Genomic DNA, 12,303 nt, shown 5'->3' on the forward strand with positions numbered 1-12,303 from the left:
CCGGGCGCGGGGGAGGCGGGCCGCTGGAGGTCGCGTTTCCCAGGGCCCGCGGCCGGCCGCGTCGTGCCCCCGTGTTCCGACGGGTCCTGGGTCCCTGACATGAGCTTTTGTTTAGCAGGACAGAACCTTGACAGAACTCCGTAGGAATTGCTGATTGCAGCGTTAAAAACCTCACTGTAGTTTCTGAAAAGTTATTCTGTAACAGTGTCTCGGCTTTTAGTGCGCTCTTAGACGGATTTAAATATGGAGATGACAAAGTTGATTTGTTTTCTTGCAGCTTATAAAATTCCTTGAAAAGAGAGGTGTCTATGTCAGTGTCTTTGCAGATTTAAAAAAAAAAAAAAGAGAGAAATTAGTTCTGTAGTAATCACCAATTTAGCACTTCCAAAAATAGCCTGATAGCTTAAACGTGTATAAAATAGCTTATCCTGGTTTTTTTTTTTTTTTTTTTAAACATCTTAGGTGGGAAGAATTTTATACATTGAGGCTTTTACTTGGCTAATCACTTCCCTTTTAATGATAACGATGGCTGATACTCATTGCGTGCTTTCCGTGTGCTAAGCCCTGTTTTGAGAGCTTTGCTTTGGAACAGATAGTATTAGTATCCCAATTTTCACAAGAAGTTGAGGCGCAGGGAAGTTAAATAACTTGCCCAGAGTCACACAGCTAATACAATTAGGACCCAAGCAGTCGGGCTCCATGCTTTTAACCATGCCGTTCTACTGCCTCCATTATATGTGGCTCTTTTTTAGAAGTTTATGACTCGCTTTCATTTCCTTTACTTTTCTGAACCCTGGGGATGTAATGTGTACATATCTGTGAATGTGAGCTGAATAATCCTTCGAATACTCTTAAGGTAAATGGAGTTCATAACGTTTATGCTTGTGTTGTAGTTTGTAGTTTTAATTCATTTGTATCATATCCTTGAAGTATAGAGAACAGTTACAAAGCTATGTATTCTTTCAAATATAGCTGTTTATGTATATTAAGATTTTCATTCTAAAATGGTTATACTTAACTAATAGCTTTATGTCGAAGTAGAGTTCAAAAGCAAAATTAGTTCACAAGAAGTCAGTGGTTTACATTTAATTACAGCAGTGTTTAAGTTGCATTCATCAGTTACCAAGCTTTTAATTACCTCTGTGCAATAAGATCTCTATGAGTCAGAATCGACTCAATAGCAACGGGTTATGATTTTTTTGGTTATGCTCAGCACAGGGGTCCTGGGTGGCAGAAACTGTTAAGTGTTTGCTTTGAACCCATCCAGAGGCACCAGGGAAGTAAGTCCTGGTGGTCTGCTTCCAAAAGGTTCCATCCCTTTGGAGCACAGTTCCATTCTGCAACACATTAGGTCTCCGTGAGCTGGAATAGACTAGATGGCAACTGGGTGTTTTTTTTTAGTTTGTTTTGTTATTTTCAGCACAGTTTTGGGCCCAATTGGCCATCAAAGGAATATGCCAGGGCATCAAACCTTCAGGGTAGTTTGGGACGTGAGATTAACCAAAAATGTATATGTATAGTAGTCTTCATCACTGTTTGTCAGCTGCTTGTGCTGTGGTAGCTTGTGTGTTGCTGTGATGCTGGAAGCAATGTCTGTATTTCAAATACCAGCAGGGTCACCCATAGTGGACAGGTTTCATTGAAGCTTCCAGACTAAGACTAGAAAGAAAGGCCTGGTGATCTACTTCTGAAAATTAGCCCGTTAAAACCTTATGGACTCACTTGCTTTGGACATGTCATCAGGAGGGATCGATCACTGCAGGAGGACGTGTTTGGTAAAATAGAGGGTCGGTGAGGGCGAGGGAGACCCTCAGCGAGATGGACTGGAACGTGCCAGCGATCACGAGGGTGACGCAGGACCAGGCAGCGTTTTGTTCTGTTGTATGTCAGGTCGCCATGAGTTGGAGCCTGCTTGACAGCAGCTTTTATCAGTAGAGTGGTTCTGTGTTGGAAGGAACTGAGTGAATCAGTGGAACTTCTGCAAGGACCTGAACAGTTGAAGGATGGATATAGTACATTGAATAGGAGGGTGGATGGGAGTTTTAAGGATGGAACAATGTGTTCAAAGACTTAGAATTGGGAACGAAAATGATTTTTCTAGAAAATAGTAAGTCTGGTTTATTTGGAAAGTTCTGTTGAGAAAAATAAGATAATGTGGGAGAAGACTCTGAAGGGTGTTGTAGAAGAGACACACATCAGCAGAGTTTAGGTTTGATACATATGTGTGAGCAGAGAGAGATTTTAGACTTCTAAAACTTTTAGGTCAGTGGTTCTCCAGTGGGGTCAGTTTTGCCTCCTGAGGGGCATTTGACAGTGTCTGGAGACGTTTCTTGTCACAACTGCAGCTTGTTGCGGGCGGTGGGGCGGTGTCCAGGACTCCTGGCATCTAGTGGATAGAGGCCAGGAATACTGCTAAACATCCTACAGGGGGACAGGCCCTCATAAGAGAGAATTACCCCCTAGGTCAGTGGTGCTGAGGTTGAGAAATCCTGTTTTGATTGTTTACATGGCCAGCCTCTGCTTGCGTGTGCTGTTTTAGGAAGATAAGTACAAATGATGGATTTTAGAAGCATGGGTACAAGCAGTATGGAAGCTGGGCATAAGCTGGGCTAGCGACCTCGAGAGGAAGGCCGTTGTGGGAATCCTGGGGGAGAGGAGGTGCTATAGGGAGACATGCTGGGAGAAATGAGAGTGGACAAGTAATGGTAAAATGAAACATGTACTTAAATAATATTTTTTTCTAAATTTAAAAATAACGCATGTTCATTGTAGGAAATTTAAATGCATGGAAAGTGTGAAGAAAATAAAAATCACTTACCGAGGAGACAGAACAGCTGTTTCACGTGGTGGTTTCCTTTCGTGTCTTGTTTATGATAATAGCTATTTTCTTCTTTATAAAACTGGAATTGTACATGTTTCTTCCACTGGGTTTTTTTTTTTTTTTTACTCAGCATATCATGAGTATTTTCTGTTCTTTGACAAATGTTCTTAATGGTATAGTATTCTTTGTGTGTGTGTGTGTTCTTTTCAAATTGGTAGTGTATGCCTTGTATTCAAAAGAGACACCTTAAAGGGAGAAATATTAGAACATGGTAACTGATTAACTGTGGAAAATAAATGTCCGTGGTATCGCCAAGGTTTTAAATCCAGGAAGCCAAAAGAACATGGGAAGCATTGAAATAGATTGGGGTTCTCATGATAATTTTTATCGTAGGTATATAAACTGCCATTCACAGAGATCTAATAAGATTTTAATGTGGGCCCTTCATGGCTATCAGTTTAAACTCTTCTCGTTGTTAGGTACCCTGGAGTTGATTTCCACTCTTAGTGACCTCATGTGACAGAGTAGAACTGCCTGCAGAGGGTTTTCTTGGCTGTAATCTTTACTGAAGCAGATCACCAGGTATTTTCTCCTGCAGAGTAGCTGAGTGGGTTCAAACCGGGTTCAAACCGCCAACCTTTCAGTTAGCAGCCAAGCACTTAACTACCAGGGCTTCTTTACACGCTTCATAAAAACTACCAAAATCTTCCTTTGATTTTTAGTGTGTGTGTGTGTGTGTGTATGTATGTATATATATGTACTTTTTTTTTTTTTTTTTTAACTTATTTGTTTTTTGTGTTAAGCTTATTTCTCAGTTTTTTCTTAGCAAGCCCCTGCCTATTCCCTTTTTGGAAATTTTTATTTTAAGTACTTTTTTTTTTTTTAAATACTAAGTAAGGCTTGAATTTGTTGATCATGATCTTTATTCTGAGCAATTAAAGGACTCATTTTGGTTTTTTAAGATGTATATAGATTGCCACAATTTTACAAACAAGAGTTGAATGTAACTGTTTTAGAAGGAGGAGGAGTTATTTTTAAAAAACGATTGACCTGTAACAGGATGCCTCATAATATCATACCAGTCAATATTACGTTGATGTTTTATCAGTTATTATACTTGTTGACCTATTGCACATTAATTTGGTGCTTTTTGAAAAATATATTTAGGGAACTTAATTTGGGGAAAAAAAACCCTTAAACCTAATAAAAATGATACTTTTACTGGGACTATACCCTGCCCCCCCTTTTTTTTAATATTATATATTTGGTGGAAGTATATACGGCAAAACAGATTCCTGTTCCACAACTTCTATCAGAATGCCCAGTGACATTGGTCACTTCTTCACGTGGTGTCAACGTTGTCATTGTTTCTATTCTAGTTGTTCCACGGCCGTTACTTTAGTCTCTCTGCACCCAGACTTCTCACCTATGCTTTAGAGTAACTGTTGTCCATTTGGTGTCATATGGATAATTTTTAAGAGTGCAGTTCTCAAAGGTGAAATTCCTCACTTTTTGAGCTAACCTGCTGTTTAGTTAAAAGGTGATTTTTAGGGGATAGTTTCTGTTCGAGATTTAAAGAGTATCTCAGGGCAGTAGTCTAAGGGATTCCTGCAGTCTCAATGGGTCCAGTAAATCTGGATTCTTTGAGAATTTGAGGTTCTGTTCCACATTTTATTTTTCCCCCTTTCTATCAGGATCTGTTTGTTGTGACCCTGATCAAACTGTTTGATAGTGGTAGCCGAGCACCATCTAGTTCTTCTGGTCTCAGGATAGGGGAGGCCGTGGTTCATGGAGACAGTTAGAGGGGCCATACACTTTTCAAATGAGTTAGGATAGAATTTGATTTTTCTTTGCTGATTCTAAATGCTGTATTGCTTTTTGTTGCTTGTCTCCAAGTTATCTTCTCATTAACAGCTTATATCCAACAACCTTGGAGAACTTTTGTATCAAATTTCCCATCCTTGTTCTTGCGGCATGGTAAGGGGTAGAGATGGGAGAAAGGGTGTTCTCAAAGGCCCCTGCCTCCCTCCCCTCTAACCATCTCTCTCTCCGTCAGTTTTACACGCTGCCTGGAACTCCTTTTTGGCTTAAACAAGTCACCCAGGAACGTAGTACCATTCTAGCATATCCTTATCTCACTAGTACAGTAAAACCTGCAAAAGCTGGAACCTGTGGAGGTGGAAACCCGTCAGAGAAGGAAAACTCAAATAATTTCCACTAAAACGAGTGTGGAAAAGTGATTAAGACTGCAGCCTGTCAAAGGTGGAAAACTTGGGAGACACCGAAAGACAAGGCAGGCCCATTGAGCTCCGGCTCTCACAGGGTTCACCGCACGGGCAGTCCCTGGGTTACGAGTGAGCTCCATTCCTAAGTGTGTCTTTCAGTCGAATTTGTAGGTAGGTCGGAACAGGTGCGTCCAGTTCTTATTTAGCCTTACTTGGTGCAAGAAAAGGCTTGCAGCCTTTTGAATGGTTTACAAGCTGCGTGTGCAGCAAGTAAAGGTGATCGTGGTGAAGCATCTGTTGCCAGGAGGGATTGGGTTGGTTCAGTGGTTTCAGAGTGAGGGCAAATTTACATAACGTTAAAGGGCAAGTACTAGTGGTCCATAAGTCGGACGTTCGTAACCTGGGGACTTACTGTACGGTCTTAAAACAGGCACCTTGTTGTTATATTGGGAAAGGCAGTAAAACTGGAGGTCACAGCTCTAAATCTGGCTTTCCTGTCAGTAAATGAGTGTTACTCTCATCTGTAAATTGAAATGATCTCCAAAGTCTTTTCTAACTCTCAGAGTCTGTGAATTTGTGAAGTATTTACTTTTCAAAGGTAATTACCTCTCAGAAGCCTATTAGAGAATTAATCACAGATCAGTTTCTTCTAAAGGCTTTTGTAAAACCTGCTTCCGTACGGTAGGATTGGGGAATGGGATTTGAATGCCCTGGTGGCACAGTGGTTAAGAGCTTGGCTGCTAACCAAGAGGTCGGCAGTTTGAATCCACTGACTGCTGCTTGGAAACCCTGTAGGGCAGTTCTTCTCTGTCCTACAGGGTCGCTGTGAGTCGGAATCAACTTGACGGCAGCAGGTTTGGTTTTTTTGGGGGGAGGGGTTTAGAGTATAAACTCCAGGAGGGCAGGGAACTTTGTTCTTTTTTCCTGCTGTTTTCCCAGTGCCTAGAACACCTCATTATCAAAAACCATTTCCATCGAGTGAATTCCAGATACCTGACCCAGCATTCATGGACTTCTGTACTTTAGCTAGTCTGTCTTTCTCGTCTGTTTCTTTTACAGTGACCTGGACTTAACAATTATTGAACAGTTGGTATAGAAAGTAAGAAAAGAAAAGGCTGAATTATTCTCATCTAGAAAGTATGTGTCCAGATGAGGAAGGCTGGCACACTGTTTCTTAAACTACGTAAAGCTGTCTTTCTCTCCTTGTTGGTAGACCTACTTGTGATTAAGGAAATTAAGTGTAGTTTAGTGGCATCAGTTTACATTGCAGTGACCAGTTACTGGGACTGACTAAATTATGTTTTGGGTGGTTTATCAACCTGGATGGGTTAGGTAATGCTGTAGTAACCAACAGCCCTCAAATGCTAATGGCTTAAAATAACAAAAGTTTGTTTCTTCTCAGTTCATATCACAAGTGTGATGGCTGGGGGCTCTGCTCTATGTTATCCTTGTTCAGGGATGTGGGCAGACCAATCCGTAACCTTCTGGCATGTTGCGCGTTGCCGTAATAGGGGGCAGGTAATGGGGTGAATCACACAAATTGGCTTTTAAAGGCTTCTGTTTACATTTCATTGGCCAGAGCAAGTCACATGACCATGTCTAACTTCAGGATGTCAGAGAAGTACAAGCCTATCTTCTCCCCGAAAGAAGAATAACAGGGCATAGTTCTAATGTCTGCCGTAGTTGGGCACTCTCACATAGACATATTTAAGTATTTTGTAACTATTCTCTCCTGGCTGACCATTATCTTTTATGGTTGACCTAGTTTTTCTTTAGATATGCTCTGCCATTCAGCATCTGTTTATTAAACACCTACTACGTGACAGACACTATTGTAGGTGCGATGAACATGGTCCCTGTTCTCACGGATCTCACAGTCTAGTGAGAAGACACAAACAATAAGCAAATAAGCAAGCTAATTTCAGATCACGGTAAGTGCTGCGGGAGAAAAAACAAGATGCTGCCATAGAGAATGATGGGAGGTAAGAATGGGGTTACTCTTGATTGGGTGATCAGGGAAGACCTCAGGAAAGTGACATTGGAGATGGGACAGCAGAAGGAATGGCTTGGCCGCAAAATGGGAGTAAGCTTGGCATGTTTAAGGACAGAAGGCCAGTGTGACTGGAGCCTTTAGGAAGCGGATACAAAAGTCCAGGGGAGAAATGATGGTGGTTTGATCTAGAGTGGTGGTAATGGAAATAGAGAGAAATGGACCGTTTAAGGACATGTGATGGAGACATAATAGTGAATTGGATGTGGGGAGTTGAGGAAAACAGAAATCAGGGATGAATCCTTTGTTTTGGGCTTGAGCAACCAGGAGGATGATGGTTCTATTACTAAGTTAGGAACAGATTTGAGAGGGTGAATATCAAGGGTTCTGAAAGTAGTTTACATTATTATATATTTTTTAAAGTTGAATACTATTTATTGGTATATCCTTTATTATTTTAAAGAGATTGGGAGAAAAGTGCATATTTACGTTAAATTTAAAGTCTTAAAACACTGAAATTAGATTTTGTTGGGGACCAACTTCTCAGTTTATGCTCAGTTAAGAGAGTAAAGGTCAAATCCACCTGTTGTACTCTTTGTATCTTGTAAAGAGCTGTGTGGTAAAAGAAACTAAAACCAAAATTTAAGTTACAGTTTCCATTGGTGATTTTTCTAGTCAAACCAGAAATGGACTAGTTTAAGAAGACAGAAGGGATTAAATTATTTTTCCTCCTTTTGAATATTTCCAGAAAAATACTGGAGTACTCTAATGGGGGATTGTTGTTGTGTCCCATCAAGTTGATTCTGACTCATAGCAACCCTATATGACAGTAGAACTGCCCCTTAGGTTTCCTAGGCTGTAATCTTGACCAGAGCAGATGGCTAGGTCTTTCTCCCACAGAGCTGCTGGGCAAGTTCAAGCCACCGACCTTTGGGTTAGCAGTCCAGCACTTAACCATTGTGCCACCAGGACTCCTTCTAATGGGGGGAGGTAGAATTCACGAAAACGTGTCATGATGATCATCTGTTTGGCTGAAGAAACCTTAAGTCTTCCCAAAGATTCAGGTGTGTATGTAGCCATTTAAGAAAAGATGTGTTATTTTATTAATGTACTTTAATTTAGTTAAAACATGATACTTGTACTTGACAAAGAATTCAGAAAGCCCAAAAGAGAATAGTTTCCCTCTCACCCCATTCCCCAGCTAAACACATCCTCTTTCCAGAAGCTACAGTTTCTTGGGTGTCCTTCCAAAAATATTTAGAGAATATACATACCCACCACACATATATATTTTTACCTAAGTGGTAGCATACTGTTCTGAATTTCTCTTCTACTCTCTTCCCCGACTTTGCAGTATAAAGCATAAAGTTACTTAAAAAATTCAAGTCTATAGGTCCAAAATTACTGATAAAAATAATAACAAGCAACCACCTGGTTCTCAGAATTTAGCTAACTTTATTTTCCCAGTATTAACTCCAATTCCTTAATATAGTATGCTCAGTGGACTTGATTATTAAAACTAAGAGGTGATGGGAAAGTTAATTCCCAGTTGGTGTCTACCAGTGTTCTGTAATTTTTATTTCAGGGTGACTTAGTCATAAGACATTTGAAATTTAGTTTGATCTAAATTAATTGAAGTGCTGTATCATCATATTGTACTCACTGACTCTCCAGAAATCTGTTGTTTTCATGGACCTGCCTTCTTGAATTTGACATTATTCCTTAGACCACCCTTCCATGGGAAACTGAATTAAGAGAAAGTGATGTGACGAATTTTTATTCAGCCAACATAAAATCCCTCAGGGTTTGTTTCAGGTGCTAGGGATTTTGAGCTGTCCTGAGCATAGAATTAGAATAAGGGGCTTTAGTTTTATGATTTGAATTTGAATGGTGTCAGGCTCTGATAACTTGTGAAATCCATTTCCTTAATAGGAATATACTCAGCATGTGTACTAGACAATCGAGGTAGCCTGATGGGGAAACTGCCTCCGCCCTGGACTCCACTGTTCACTCCTCTTCCATCGTTGTTCCCCTCCTCTCCCCAGCCCATGCACCGTCTCTTAACCTTCGATCAGATTAGACTCTGGAAGGGATTAAACGGCTCCAAACAAAACTGAACAAGTCGACAGAGTATCATTGCTACTGCCGTGTGATGGTTCCTCGTATAGTTTATCGAAAGCATTCACAGTTGACAAGCCATTCACTTTGCCACTTTCTGAGTGTAAGTGTTTGCTGTCATGGTGAGCTCCCCACCACTTGCCTAAATATACCTAAGAAAGCGATATCTCCCTTAGGGAAGCCTGTAGTATTTCTTTGAATCTGGCTTGACATTAAGTTGTTTTTTGGCTCTTCCTTGTGAAAATTATGCCTGCTCCACACTGGGTCACAAGATCTGCTCAGCCCACATTTGCTTTCAATGCCCTTGTTATAAGAGATTATGAAAATAAATTTTTCACATTGGTTGAAGTTTAGTGAAACACTCATTTTGAGAATCACTGGGCAAGTTCTATTGTACTAAAAGTTTTTGCTCTAAAATGGCTTTCTAAATAAATTTTCTTTAAACTGCTGTCTTTTATTTCATAGTTTAACTGAAAGAGCACTTTTATTTCCAGACTCTTTGATAAATCCACAGGCATATCACCGTGCTTAACATACTGTATTATAATTGTCTGTTTCTCCCTTTATAAACCTTGAAGGATGGTGAGAATTTTACAACAGGAAAGGTTGGGAAGTATAAGGAGAAGCAGGAATGAGGCTTGAAAATACTAGTTGTTATGATGTAACTAAATTTAACCCCAAGAATTCTCCTACCTTGATGCTCTTCAGGTCACAGAATTATTAAAATTTGCTGACACCATAAATCAAGTTTTTTACACCAAAAGCAACTTGCTTCGTTAGTGATGTTTGTGTATAACGTAACATTTATGGAGTGCTAGACTTGTGGTAAGTGGATTATTTTATTTAATTCTCACAACACTACTCTAAAAATAGGTTAAGTAACTTGCCCAAGATCACATAACTAGTAAATGGTTGAAGTGGAACTCATTACACCATACTGCCTAGTCCTTTCAGTTTTATCATATAAGAAAAGTATAGCCTCATGTTAAATCTTAAAAGCAAACTAAAACACAGTGTTGTTTATTGTCTATCAGATTTTCAAAGGTAAAAAATGGATAATACAGGATCTTGTGTTATCAGGGGTGTTGATAGTGGTCATTCTCCAGCTCTGCTGGCAGGAGTCAAGATTAGATTTTAAAAACCTTTCTAGGGGGCAGCTGTCCTTCACTGCTACATTTATCAAGCTTACTTAGTTACCTAGTTTAGTAAACATAACTATTTGAAATAGGAGTTTAAAACTATTGTTTCTATGAAAACTAATTGGAGTGCTTTGGAAAGACTAGATGAAGGTAACCCAAAAACCCACTGCCATCGAGTCAATTCCGACTCATAGCGACCCTGTAGGGCAGAGTAGAGCTGCCCCATAGGGTTTCCAAGACTGTCATCTTGACAGAAGCAGACTGCCACGTCTTTCTCCCTCAGAGTGGCTGGTGGCTTCGAACCGCCGACCTTTTGGTTGGCAGGCAAGTGCTTAACCACTGTGCCACCATGACTCCTTAGATGAAGGCAAGTAATGCAGAAACTTCGTATCAAATTTAGTGTAGGTTAGAAAGATCAAGTAAAACTAACAGTTTAGAATTTTGCGCTGATAATGCTTTGTGAGTATCATTAAGTTCTCGAACCACTTTAAAGAAATCCAAACTAGAAATTATACACGCATCATACATGATGCTTTTACATTACTGTTGGATCTTAGATAAAAATAGTTAAGGTACATGTGTAACATCTTTTTTTTTTTAATGACTTTTCATTTTAAATGATTTCTTGATCAACCACTACTCCCAGTTACATTGTATGCAAGGACTTTTACCATTATTTCAAGAGCTTTATAGTCATATTTTTATAGCCATATTTTTTGACCCCGTAATACTCTTACGCAAAGGAAATAATCAGATATGTGCATATACTTGTAAATAAAAATGTTCATCACGTGTTTTCAGTAATAGGAAAAATAAAAATAACCAGCATTCATGTAATAAAGTATTACATGCTCATTTAAACTGTTTTCATTTTTTTTTTAATATGTAAGAAAATGTATTCTAATGTTAAGTGACAGAATGCAGCATATAAAACTAAACTGCTCGGGAGGGAAACAATCAGAACGTTATTGGTGATTGAATTACAGGTTGCCCCTGGGCTGTGAACGTTCAATTTATGGACAACTCGTACTTAAGAACAGACTGCTGTAAAGCCTATTATATTAAAAATTTCAGTTAAATACAGTGGCTTGTAATAATGAATGCACACACTAGTTTGTGACACTGATAAAAACATTGCTCAGTTTTGGAAGCGTTTAAGGGTTTTATATGCGTAGTAAACAAACAACCCTATTGCCGTCCATTCGATTCAGACTCATGGCGACCCTATAGAACAGAGAACTGCCCCATACAGTTTCCAAGGAGTGGCTGGTGGATTTGAACTGCCGAGCTTTTGGTTAGCAGTTGATCTCTTTAACCACTGCGCCACCAGGGCTCCCCAAAAGCCCACTGCCATTGATTCCGACTGATAACGGCCCTCTGTATGCATAGAAAAATAAAATATATGCTGTACACTAAGACAAACATTTGACTAACTGATGCTAAGTGAGAACCGTATGTTACTTCAGCTCACCTACAAATTCAGCATAAAGACAAACTTAGAAACAGATCTCGTTCATAACCTAGAGACTGCTTGTACTGTTGATTATTTATTTTAATTTATTTTTAGAGTAAGTAATACTTGTTTGAGACACAAAATTTGGTATGAAGGGAAAAAGTTTTTCTACTACATAGTTCCCCAGCTTTGCAGCTCACTTCTGTGCAAGCATTCTGTGTTTATTTGTGATATTTTAAAATGAGAGAAAATTTTTTCCATGTTTATTTCTGATTTTCTTTTTCTTCCATACAACCCACTTCTCCCTGCCCCCAAATCCAGAGTATGGAGTGAGAGAGAGAGAGGGACAGGACATACTCTTCCTGCACACATCTGGTTTTGTTCTCTTTATGACTTGTCCCACCTTTGACCTTCACGTACTCCTGTTGATACAAAGGTAACTGCATCTACAATCATTAAAGGCGATACTGTCTCTAGCCCAAAGAGCAAGAGACATACCATTTTCACTATATCACTGCAGAAATTTAAAAACATAGAAAAGCAGAGAGGATAGTATA

At 39.5% G+C, this 12,303-nt stretch overlaps 1 protein-coding gene across 2 annotated transcripts in view; it reads left to right on the top strand.

Annotated features, from left to right (window-relative positions):
* Positions 1–12,303, top strand: part of KATNBL1 (katanin regulatory subunit B1 like 1) — a 65,314-nt gene that overhangs the window by 830 nt on the left and 52,181 nt on the right. The gene's annotated exons all lie outside the window — the stretch shown is intronic.

This window comes from Trichechus manatus, unplaced genomic scaffold, assembly GCF_000243295.1.
Source record: "Trichechus manatus latirostris isolate Lorelei unplaced genomic scaffold, TriManLat1.0 scaffold00076, whole genome shotgun sequence".
Lineage (NCBI taxonomy): Eukaryota > Metazoa > Chordata > Mammalia > Sirenia > Trichechidae > Trichechus > Trichechus manatus.